At 24.4% G+C, this 13271-nt stretch overlaps 1 protein-coding gene across 1 annotated transcript in view; it reads right to left on the bottom strand.

Moving 5' to 3' along the window:
* Positions 1–13271, bottom strand: part of LOC126903255 (probable G-protein coupled receptor No9) — a 128638-nt gene that overhangs the window by 43698 nt on the left and 71669 nt on the right. Inside the window, exon 2 of the mRNA XM_050681350.1 lies at positions 5495–5564. The gene's annotated coding sequence lies outside the window, so the exon portion shown is untranslated. The remainder of the gene's footprint in view (positions 1–5494; positions 5565–13271) is intronic.

Raw genomic sequence — 13271 nt, 5'->3', positions numbered from 1 at the left:
TTCAATATCGCTTATTTTTAATTTATTATAATGTACATTACTAATTATTGAGAGAATTTCAATTGAAAAAATCGTTTTATTAATTAATGGATTCTGTTTGACAAATAATAACAATGAAAGTAATTCGAATTATGAAAAATTCCTGTAGATAATTATTATAGTCTTTGTGAACTAAACTCCGAAATTCGATGTATAAATAAATTAATATAGTCAAATTTATTTGATTTATACCTTTGAAAAGTTTGATTTTTCATGAAATATATGGTTGATTTTAAGTGAAAATAATAATTAACAAAGAAAAACTTAGTTCGTTCCACTTATACTTTTTTGTAAAGTTCACGTGAGATAATAGCTGATAAATTCTTCGTCGTCCTTTTTTTATCATGTAAAAATGGTAAACTGAATATAATTTATAGATACGTGATTTTTAATATTTTTACCATTTTATCTAATTGCAGCTAGAAATGAGAATTGAAAATTTTTCTAGCAAAAATATCAAGAAAAAATTCTTAAATATAAAAATTGCTATAATTAAAAAAATGTTCTGTTAATATTTAAATGATTTGAGCCTTTGTAAATTAAATAATACATGTAGTGTACAGAGTGTTTAATAAAAAATGTGACACGCATAAACTTTGAAACTATTAAAAATTATTAATTTATATAAAGAAAAGTATTGTTTAATCTAAAAAAAATATACAGTAGCATGTAGTTTAAAAGTTTTAAGAGCTAAAAACCCTTAACTTTTATTTTCTGTAATAGGAATCCCTACTTTTAGCTTAATGATCTAAAAAAAAAACAAAATTTCGAATAATTTTTATGTCTGACACAACCGATTGTCTTTTAAAAATTATTTTAAGTTTTGAGTTTGAAATAGAAATTCATCTTCAATACGATTTTCCTAATAAAGGAACAAACAATAATCTGTTTCATAGAGCGATAATTTGTTATCATATTTTATTCTTGCTATCCTAACAGACAGATCTGATAACAAAAATTGTTAATAAAAACTAAATTTAACAGTTAATAACAGAAAAAAAGTTTCATTGAATAAAAAATTTTTTCAGTAAAAAATTGTTTAAAGTTTTTTCTATCGTATCTTTAAACTATTTATAATAGGGATTCCCATTGAAGAAAATTAAAATAAGAAAGATTCGATTTGTAACCTTAAAGGGATGAAAAAATAATATTTAACAAAATATTATTGTAGAACTTTTTAAATTAAACAATATTTTTCGTTACAAAAATTAAAAATTTTCTATTTTCCAAGAAAAGGAGTGTCCTATCCTTATTCGACCATTTTGAATAAATTAAAATAATATTGTAATTAATATTAAAATATATTATATTTTAATTAGTTAATTAAGAAATCCAATGTATACCATTAAGAAAAAGGTACAAAGGTATTTTATGATTCTCAACTTATTTCTGAAAAACCTTTGAATCGCCAGCTGCAATTTTAAATAATTATTTGTTGGAAACTTTAAAGAAACTTTCAGTCAAATATTTACGTTAAAGATAAGAAAATAACGTCTACATTTAAACATGACGTATTTATCTTTAAAAATTTAAAAGGTAATTAATCTTCAATACCAACTTTTAGGTTTTTCAAACTAAGGATTTAATATTAAACCTGATTAACTGTGAAGATAAAGTACAATAACTTTAGTCCATCTATTATTTTTTAAGTAAATTTCATCAGAATAAATAAAAAAAACATTTGACTTGATATGTCCTTGTCCACATCAACTCAAATAATTTAAGCTCAGCGAATTTTATTAAAACAATAATATAACAACAAAAAGTTCAACCTTTATTGTAAGAAAAAAAATCAAAGATCAATATTTTATTTTGGTAGAACTTTTTGCTATAGCTAGCAAGTCTATAATTTTTGAACAGTAATCAATTTCATTTATTTCGATAACATTAATTTTAATATAAAATAATAAAAGTTTCAGAAAAATGGTAGCTTATTTTAAAACTAATTTATTGACCTTCGATTGAAAATTACTTTTCAAAACATCAATATCCCAATATTTTTATAAACAAAAATGCGAGTAAATATAATGTAAAACCATTATTATTATTATCAATTAACACAAAATAACATCATAAAATATGATAACTTATAAATATATGTTAGTTTCATTATTTATTCCATTTCAATATTTTAAATTATGAATTCATTGAGAGCAATGAAATTGTTCAATAAGCTTCTTCTAAGTAACATATAAGTTAAATATAATCCATCGCATGTAACTATTTTAAAAAATATTTAAGACATGCGAATTTAAAAAAATAATTGTCTTAATATCGATTGACCTAAAGCAGTTAAAAGTAGTTAAAATAGTATTAACTACAACGGTACTTTAAATTCTCATAGTAAATTTATAACTTATTATAATACATGAAACACTTTTGGGATATATAAAATAAATTTTATACGAAGTATTTTTCTTTAATGTCACAGTAGTACTCATATTGAATTTAAATTGAGAAATTAAATGTTTAAATATTATCAAGTATAAGTTAATAATTTAATTTAAAAATAAATGTACGCAAAAAATATAATTATTAAAAACACCGAGAAAGATAGTTTTAGCTTATGAAGTAACTAAAAATAAGTGCTGCAAAGAAATACGCAAGGTATAAAAATTATTTTGCACCCTTATACTCTCTACATGGTCATTAAAAAGATAACTTGAAAAATATTAACTCTAAAATGATTATCGGACATTTATTTTACAGTTTATTTTTGTTCACTAATGACAGTGCTAATAACTTAATACGTAAGGGTATTAATTTAACTTTTAGTAGTTGTTACCTTTTCAAAGTCGAAAATTAATTATTTTTTACCTTTTTTCATTATATTTTGCGAAATTGATCATTTTTACATTAAAGTATCAGCTAGATATGAATATTACTGGATGAGACACAATATACTATAGTACATTTCATACTTTAAATCATACTCAATTGTTGTAACTATTCATTGTACTTTAACGATAACTCGATTAAGCATTGTACTAGTCACATTAATGAACTGTGCAAGTATTAGTACTCCCAGTTACTAGTCGAAAATCATTTTTAACATTAAATAATATGCTTAAATACTGTCTATGTTTACTGACATTCATTCATTGGTAGATTAATGACTATATAAAGGTCATGCAATGAGCTTTGAAATTCGGTCAATTGATTTATCAGTTTAACCTAAACTGTATCGGTTAATCGTGTGTAGACTATTATAGTTGTGTCTATAAAATTAAAATAAGGAAACACAAGATCAAATCGATATTCTGAACAACTCGACAGTGACAGATAAAATTTAGGATGTCAACTTCACTAATAATTTAAATAATTGAAGTTCTCTTTGTTCTACGCCAGAATACCCTATTTAGTTTCAAACAGTACACTAGTACTGTTTACTTTAAATTTCTAGTACACTTATCGAGGTACACAGTTGAGAATAAAAGTCCTAATGAATTCGTATAAAATTTTTAGGCTTAGCATTCAACATAAAAGATGATTATAATTAAAGATTTTTATAAATAGTGTAAAATTATTAAGGTGTTCTTTTTCAATTTTCGACGATACAATATTTTTAACAATGATATGTTGATAATGATCCAATAGCTGCATAAGCTTATAAAGCTTATCAATTTATTTGATACAACGTCTTTTACTGGTAAACAGTAACGTAGTAAGACAATAAAAACTAATAACACGTAGTTTAATAGAACGTCGTATGTCCTCAACATAAGGTACTTGTGTCGTTGAAAAATAATAATATCTTTTAAACAAAAACCATATAAGCATTATTAAATATTGAACAAATGGCAAATAAATTAGAAACCAGCGCCAGTAATTGTTTAATCCAATTACGAATGAATGTGAACTCATTGAAAATTTCGTTTGTTCTTTTTTCGATCGACTATAAACACAAAGAAAATTGGACTAATGACTCGTATAAACAATATAAAATGTGCATTAACCGTGCCAATTTTCAAAACTGAGAGCCCTTTTACCAGTCTTTGTGATGCCTCATATAATATATAATGGATTAATTATTTCAATTTCATATTTTTCTCTGATCCCTTTTTACATTCTATAGTATATTGGAATACTAAATCTAGTATTGACTTAAATAAATTAGATATGATGTATATTTAATGTACAAATTTTTTATTGTGACAGACAATGATTTAAAAATAAAACTATTAAAATGTCTTCGGTGAAAAATATTTTTAGAAAAAAATAATTTGTATAGTTTAATATATTGTAAGAAATATCATTTTCTCTTAATATAGTTAAACGTATTGAATTAATAAACGATTAATTAATATAAATTGGTTTTAAGTCAAAGAAAATACTTAAAGGAAAATATCGATTGTTGTTTTTAGAACCAATTAAATTACCGTTGTTATTGTATTGTATAATAATAGATGTTATCAGATAAATCCTATAAACAGAAATAATTTAAAAAAAATAGATTAAAATATTATTTTTTTCTTGTAAAATAGATAAAAAATCATAGACATACAGTATTAATAATATATTAAAATTTTAGATGTATTTCGTATCTAAACTGAAGCTTTTAAATAGTAAAATTATGATGTGAACTTAAAACGATGAAAAAACTTTTGCTTCTTTAAATGGGATAAGTTTTGGGTAAATTATGAATGCGCCGTAAAAACTTATGGGTACATATCTAAAAAATAAATGTCTCATTTAATCGATTCGACTTCTATTCTTTAAACTTTAAGTAAAAAGTTTTTTTTTTGCATAAGATTAGATCAGGAATCTGGTAAAATAATTTTATCCTTTTCGATTCGAATCAAAAAGTTTACTTTATTATACGTCACCTATCATTATAAAGAAATCAGATTTAAACAAACATTATGTGTTTTCAAATAAACATTCTACTCGAAAACAAGACACAATCAACAAATATTTTTCATTGAGAAAAACATAATAAAATGGTAATAATATAGACATTATGAAGGACACATGGAAAAAACAATGCGAGTTACTATGTTGTTAATTGAGAAAACAGTGTTTAAATTTAAAATACAAAAAATTATAATTGCAATCTTTAATTATAATGAAATATAATAGAAAAGCCATTTATATTTTAAATTTTATTATTAAATTTTTGGGAAAAACTTGAGAAGTTACCTTAAAACAGAAAAATAAACAGTCATTTAAAACATAAAATAGAATCATGCTTGTAAGGTTATTGCTATTTTTGAAAATTTTATCTTATAGCTGATTAGAATTTAATCATAATAATCATAATCATTATTCTAATATTTCAATATTTTTAATTAATAACATTTATATACGAAAATATAACTCTTTGTCACCAAAATCAAATTTTGAAAATAAAAATGGCTTTTTTCATTTACCTCTCATATATAATTTATTTAATATATTCAATGTCGTTTGGCAACATTATGAAATAATTTTTAGTATTTTATAAAATTAAAATTACCTGGCGGCCAAATTGTTATTCTTGAAGATATCGTTATTGTGTTATATCAACTATCTTCAAATCAAAATACCTAAAAAAAGTAAAAATAAATGATTGTAAAATAAACATTTTCATAGAATGTACATTATCTCCAAAATATTTTGACTATCTTGTTCCTGTTTAATTTGTTTAAGATATCTTAAATAAGTTCTGATATTTTTAGCTTCGATGCGAAGCGGAGAAGGTATTAATTTTACTATGATGTGTTTTTTTTTTTTTTTTTTTTTTTTTTTGTCTGTTGCCACTTTTTCTCAGCTCTCACTGGACCGATTTCTTTCAAAAATACGTCAAAAGATCACAAATCGTATCTAGTTGAAGACATTACCCTTAAAAATTGAAAAAAATTCCCTCGTTCCCCGCAAATGGGGGAAATATCCAAAAAAATTACAAATTTAAAAATCGCTAATTTTCGAAATTTTTTCACTTTTTTTTCTTAAAACTTCCATAACTTTTTGAAAAATCAACAAATCAACATAATTTTTTTTTATACTAAAACCTTAGATATTTACCTTTCATTTGATATCATTTTTTTGAAAATCTATCACTTAACCTGCTCATTGGGGGGGATTTAAAATGGCAACTTTTTTACAAAAATTAATTTTTTCAACTTAATTTTTGAAAATGTTCCGGAAAGACTGCGTCCTTTAAACATATATCAAATTAAAGCTTATTTTATGTACTACAAAATGAAAAAAAAAAATTTGTCCCGACACTTTTTTTTCTACATTTAAACGGCTGCCGTAGTTAAAAAAACACTATTTTTGTGTTAAAATTTTCGATTTTCGATTTTAAATTTTCAACTTAAAAATGCTATAACTTTTTGAAAAATGTATATATCAGCACAAATTTTTTTTTTCTAAATACATTATAAGTACATCTTTCATTTGACATACTTTTTATTAAAATTGGACAATTTCCCCTTATATAGGGGGCGTTCAAAACTTAAAATATTGTAAAAAACATAGATCTTTTTCAACTGAACTTTTGAAAATGTTCCGGAAATACTGCGTCCTTTAAACATATATCAAATCAAAGGTTATGTTATATACTATCAAATGAAAAAAAAAAATTTGTCCCGACATCTTATCTTCTATGTGCAAATGGCTGTCGAAAATTTAAAAAAAAATGTAATGTTTGCGATAAAAATTACATTTTATCGGGATGTTTTTTGTACTTAAAACTGCCATAACTTTTTCAAAAATGAACAAATAAAAATAATATTTTTTTGTATTGAAACCTTAGATATTTCCCTTTCATTTGATATAATTTTTTTTGAAAATCTAACACTTATTCTGCTCACTGGGAGGATTTAAAATAGTAACTTTTTTACAAAAAATAACTTTTTCAACTTAATTTTTGAAAATGTTCCGGAAATACTGCGTCCTTTAAACATATATAAAATTAAAGCTTATTTTATGTACTACAAAATGAAAAAAAAAAATTTGTCCCGACGATCTATCTTCTATACGCAAATGGCTACCATATTGAAAAATATACTATTTTTGTATGATAATTATGGGTTTTGTATTTTATTTTAATAGAAGTTGATGTTGCTTTTGCAATTATCCATCAATTTTTTAAAATTAAACACTATCTACAGATTTGCATCGAAGCGTTTCTTATGATAGTGATTTTAATCACTGTCAGATTAAATCTATACTGGACCCTACTATGCAATGTCTCTACTATGCCGCGACCCCACTGTGCTACCGTTTTTAATTATAACTCTGCGTACAGATTAATAAAATAAAAATCAATGAACAAAACTGCAAATGCAAAACATTTCTGTAGAATTATTTTGATGTTATATATTGACAATATCATTCTCATTAATCATGCAGATTTAGTACCAGCCAATTTTTTTTCATACTCACGTATTAAACACGTGATTAATTTTTTAAGGCGCCATTTTAAGAGTAAATGTTCAAGAAAATAAAACACTTTTAAAAAGACTCGTCAATTTAAAAATGTTTGCCTCTCGAAAAAAGTTTTAATAAAACTTTTACAATACGCAAATAACATTCTTGCGTTTACAAAAAAACAATGGCAATGGCTTTATGTTGCAAAAAAACAATTATTTTCGAGGAACTTTTGTTTTTTACCAATACATGTGAACTCTGCAAATAAGGTATTTACGTATTTTTAAACACAACCGATTCCTTTGGTTTGAAACTATTCTTATGTAATGATTTGTTATTTTTACCTAATTATTGACTAACAAATAAGCATTTAGTTTGACCGATGAAACGTTAAACGTATTAAAAAATAGTCGTAAAATAAAATAAGAATAGTATTTTAATTGGGGTCATCACATCAATTTTCATTATGTCAATATTGAGCGTCAATCATTTAACCTCACTATATATATATATATATATATATATATTCCAGACAATTATTTTATACTCCCGTAAAAATACGTTTTCGACTAAAAGCTGGCCCCAGAAAGTTAATTTATCTTGATTCTCTCTCACTTCCCGACCATTAAACCACATACATGCCAATCACTCGTTCTCTTTTCCTACAGAGCCGCTTAACTCGTGATCGATTATGGTAGAAAATTGAAAAAACGATATTTCATCGTCACCCGTCTTCATTTAGACCAACACTTTTGCTTTTGCGGTCGGTTGTACCAAGCAAATCACACTGACAGCGCATCCAAATTTATAAGTTTTACTCCCCCTCCAATCTCTACCATAAAAAACGGTAGTTTTCTTTTACAAAAATGGCATAATGCGAAATAAGACGGATATCAAAAAAGTCATCTTGGGTACGGATCACAACAAAAATTTCTTTGTTTTTTGATCGAGTTATTAAGTCTTATTTTTACTATCACACAGATAAATATTGTATGACATAATTTTAATGAACTTGAACTATAACTTTAACATTAAGAGAATTTCATAAACCGTATGATATATTTCACACAAATTCTCATTATTATGGTAGTTTTGATTTAACTAAACAAATTTGGTTTGATTGCAAACATACATAAATTAATTTGAAAATTGTGTTCATGACTTTAAATATCACTATGATTAAAAATCTTAGTGAATTTTTTTGCGAGGAGAATGGGATTTACAAACGACTAGTAATGTTATAAACGGTTCCATATTCAAACTCTAACATTTCACATAAAACTTTTCATTTTGAACACTCAAACAGACATTTACTCATGAACTTAAAAGCACATTTATGAAAAAATCAATATTGAATAAATTAAAAAATGCTGTATTGAAATCTATGAATGACACTTTAAAATATTTATAAATAATTACTTCTATTTAAATACTCGTTTAATTTTATGCACATTCTTTTAACAATTATGAACGTATATTACTGTATAAAAAACAATCAATTCATTACAAATACAAGAGGCAACGAGTTTTCAAATATTTTTAATCGTAAATACAATTTTTTTTTTTATATATCGAAGGGAAAATATCGTCACAACTTCGTTTGTTCTTTCGGGGAATTTCAAAAAATCAATTTATGTGAAAAGAAACCTAATAATACAAACTATACATTATGGTTAACATTTTTATAAATGATTGTGTTCGGTATACACTTTTCGTGCAGCTTTTTTCAAAAGAACGATATTCTTTTAGAATTTGTTTTTAAATAGTATAGAAAAGTAAATTAAAATTTGGCATAATTAATTTTAAGTAAATGATTTATGAGTAAAACTGATGTTGTTTTACAAAATAACAGGCTGTTATGTCAATTGTTTTTTTTCCGCGTCACTGTCAGTCGAATTGTCATCGCCGTTAAATTACCGTCATATATAATTGTTGTCTATTTTACTTTTAACTCCTACCTTTCAACAAATAGTAATTGAAATAATAAATAAAGCGTTGAAGATAAATCCCATGGCCATTATAAATTGTAAAATGAAGTATTTTATTTTTTAAAGCTTCACACTAATTGTGATTGTTCTTTAAAAAATCACTTATTTTATTGAAAATTACAAAGAAACAGAGTTTTTATAAATATTAAATTGTAAAAAATAAAAACTACAAAAAAATAATTTTAACTGATATTTATATTAGATGTGGAAAAAATATATGAATATAAAGGTAACTAGATATTACATTAAACTAAAGAAAATTAATATTAAAAAAAAATTATATTATTATCAAAATAATAATAATGAATTATTTTTTGAAAACTATTTCAAAAATACAATGTCAAGCAGATACTTTTTACACATTTCGACTAATGGTCTTTAAAAGACATTACTATTTAAATAACAATAAATTACGCCTCTTAAAAGTCAACCAAAAAAACTCCCATTAAAAAAATATTTTTTTTCTTTATTAACTTCATTTTCTGTGTCACACAATTTATAACGTCATTTAACATTTTTATGTTTTATTATTATTAATTTAAACGCCAAAAGGGCAACTTAATGAACTTTCTCAACAAACAGTGATTTCAACTTAGCATGAATTCAAATATAATATTAATTTACGAATATGTCATCCAGTTTAAGTCATTATTAAATATTTGTAGTAACCACTGCAAGCTAAACTATGTTAGACTTCAATTCAAACTTACAAGGGAAACGTTTTCAATTACAGCAGTTGTTATGCAACAGTTTTTTTATTAAATAAAAATCAAATGATAATGATAATTTGTATGGCAAAAATGTAGATAGTAACAAAATTATGTATAATCTATACTTATAAACTCATATATTTTTCAATGTATTAGCAATCAAATTTTTTATTATTAGATAAAAATATATATGTCACTATTATTTGAAAAAACTTCTAAAAGTATTAGCTGGGAGCTGTAGGTATTATCTACAAGTATCACGCTACACTGTATTAGCTACATGTTTATTTTGGTCACTATCCGTTTTCCAATTATATTTCTGTCAAAATACATTATTTATTGGCCAACGTTTTGCGTAACAACCAAAATTATCGTTTAAATATCGCATTTTGAAAACATTAAAATCCATAGCTACTGTTTAAATAAATTACACGAATCGAAAGTATCAAAGTATGAATTCTGTATTTTGTGTTATCTATCAGTGATGCTTTACTTTTTCGTTTAATTTTTGGTTTTAAGCATTATTCATTTAGTACTGTAATTTATTGCTGCAGCATAAAAACTTTAGTTAGTTAAAAAATTGATTTATTATATTATCTTTATGGAATTCAATGAGCAGGCTTTAATTTAGAACTAATTTCTAGATGGTGCTCTAAGAATTAATTCAAGCAGAATATATTTTTTTTCTGTTTTCATAAAATTATTACAAAAAGAAAATTGATTAGGAAAAAAAAAATTTTTCCTACTAAATATTAAACGAGAAGTCTTGTCAATTTTCGATAACAGTTTAATAATATTATAGCTATTATAATTATATAATATCATTGTCGCTTTGGAATAGTCAAGAGGACTATCAAAATGCCAAGGAAACACCAGCTCTCCATGAAGTGTACCTGAATTCAACTATATCAATGAACCCCCTTAATACTAACTATATTTATATTCATTTTCAAATACTTGTTTTTGACAATTTCACTTTTATAGATCTGAATTCCATTCTGATATTCTAGACCCTACGCCACATTGGTTGATTTTATTATTCAAAAAATATATTGCATGAGTAAATAATAAATATCCCATGACTATTTTATGTAACATGGTTGGGTCTGATATCCGTCCAAATCACAGACAGACTTAATATTTATGTCGCCGACAGCGTGTGATACCAACATTTCGATCGAATTGCAAATTCACATGACTATTTAACTAACTGATAATAATACAGAAATAATTATTATGTACAATGTCATCTCTTGTCTTCTATTGACTTAAATAGCTAATATCGTCAAGATAAATATTGCATTATATTATATAATATTTTTATATTCACAATTCAGGCCATTTATGTCACATGACACAAATGAAATAACACTTTAACTATTTTTAAGATGCATATAATTTTATCAGTGCAATACCCATTATAAAATACAATATTTTTAAATCTATCTAGCTTTATGATTTCTATTTATTTTAATCTGCAGCCACTATATCCGAATTCTTTAATATAAATAATTTATTTATTAGAAACTAATGCCCAACGGTCTTGAACTGAAATATTCCAAAATCAAATTTTTAGCTGCTAGCTTAACATTACTCAAAAAATAATTTTTTTTGAAGACAGAGACCCTCTAAAGCACCTTAAAAGAAATTTCACATATTTTAATTTGATTTTAACATTTACCTAACGAAATTAATTACACGTGTTGTAATTAATGTCTATTTATTTTTTACTGGTAGTGGTCCTAAGTTTTAAGTGCAATCGCTCAAAGTTTTTATTTTTGTCATGTTTAGGAAATTCGATATGGTCACTTATTTAAAAGCTTTTAGTAACAATTGTACCTTAACCAAAATTGTTCCAGGTGTATAATGTTACCCTACATTTGTTATATAAGCCAAGAAAGATGTTACACAGCCATATTTTTATTTTAACACTTGAAACTACATAAATTAACATAATTTAAGTAATATTACACAAAAATTTGTTTTTTTTTATTTATGTTTTTCTATTACTATATAAGTCAAAGTAAAATAACTATCGATTTATATAAAGACTAATAAATTCCTCATAAAAAAACATGTTGTTACCGAGATCAGTGTTTAATACATGTTGTAACATCAATTAATTAATGGGCTAAAACTTGTTTTCATGTCATACATTTAAAATTGAGCATATTTATGTTATTGTTGTGTTATTATTATTTAGTGTTACTCTATTTATCTTTTTTGTCCTCTCTGAAAAGCTATGCTTGTGTTAACGAGAAAAAAACTTATATAACCTGGCGTAACGAGTTCAGGGACGTCTTCAGGTCAACTTTATGGCGGGGAACAAGTCTAAAATATTTTTGTCGACTAATTTGGATATAATTGGCGCAATAGTGTTTTGAACTTGAAAATTTTCATTATAATACAATAATAATAAATCTAAAAGAAAAAAACACTTTTTAACAATCATTATTGAGACAATTTCAATTTGTATCTTTTTTTATTTATAAACTTAAAACATATATAATGAACAAGTAGTTAAAAAACAAATAATAGCTAATTTATAAAAGAAAATATAATCCTGTTTTATTTAAAAAAATTAAGTTTAGTATGGGCTACATGTTTATGTGCAAAATTATGTGTGTACCTATTATAAGTACTCACATTATAATTTTTTATATTAAAAACATTGTAAAACTCCTATCGCCCTCCCTATAATAATGACATTATTAACATTATTGGGTACGAATCAAGGAAATTTAATAAAAGCTTAAAATTATTATATATCTAAGAAAATATTTAAATAAATTCACTACATAAAAATCGTTTCAAATGCCTGCCTTACAATTATTTTTTTCAGTACAATATTTCTTACGACCCTTTTTTAAGAAGTGATAAAATTCTAACCATTTCTGGAAGCCAAACGACTTTGACATAATGATCATTCTGATGGACAACTTTAAAACTTTGTCCATCACCTCATTAACTTTTAGAGGTATTTTTTTGTTATCTTAATATCACATAAAAAATTTATGTTCAAATATCACGAACGTTACTTTTAAAACTTTTTTAACGTTTCAAATGTTCCAAGTATATTTAAATGTAAAAAGGTTAAATTGCACCCAACAAAAGAATTAACCAGTTAAATCAAATGTGGTGTACATTGTTATTCATTTCAAACACTAATTTTTAACTATTC

The sequence above is a fragment of the Daktulosphaira vitifoliae genome, unplaced genomic scaffold (genome assembly GCF_025091365.1).
Source record: "Daktulosphaira vitifoliae isolate Bord-2020 unplaced genomic scaffold, ASM2509136v1 Scaffold_3, whole genome shotgun sequence".
Lineage (NCBI taxonomy): Eukaryota > Metazoa > Arthropoda > Insecta > Hemiptera > Phylloxeridae > Daktulosphaira > Daktulosphaira vitifoliae.
The sequence above is the reverse complement of the archived record's forward strand: the minus strand, read 5'-3'. Positions and strand labels throughout refer to the sequence as shown.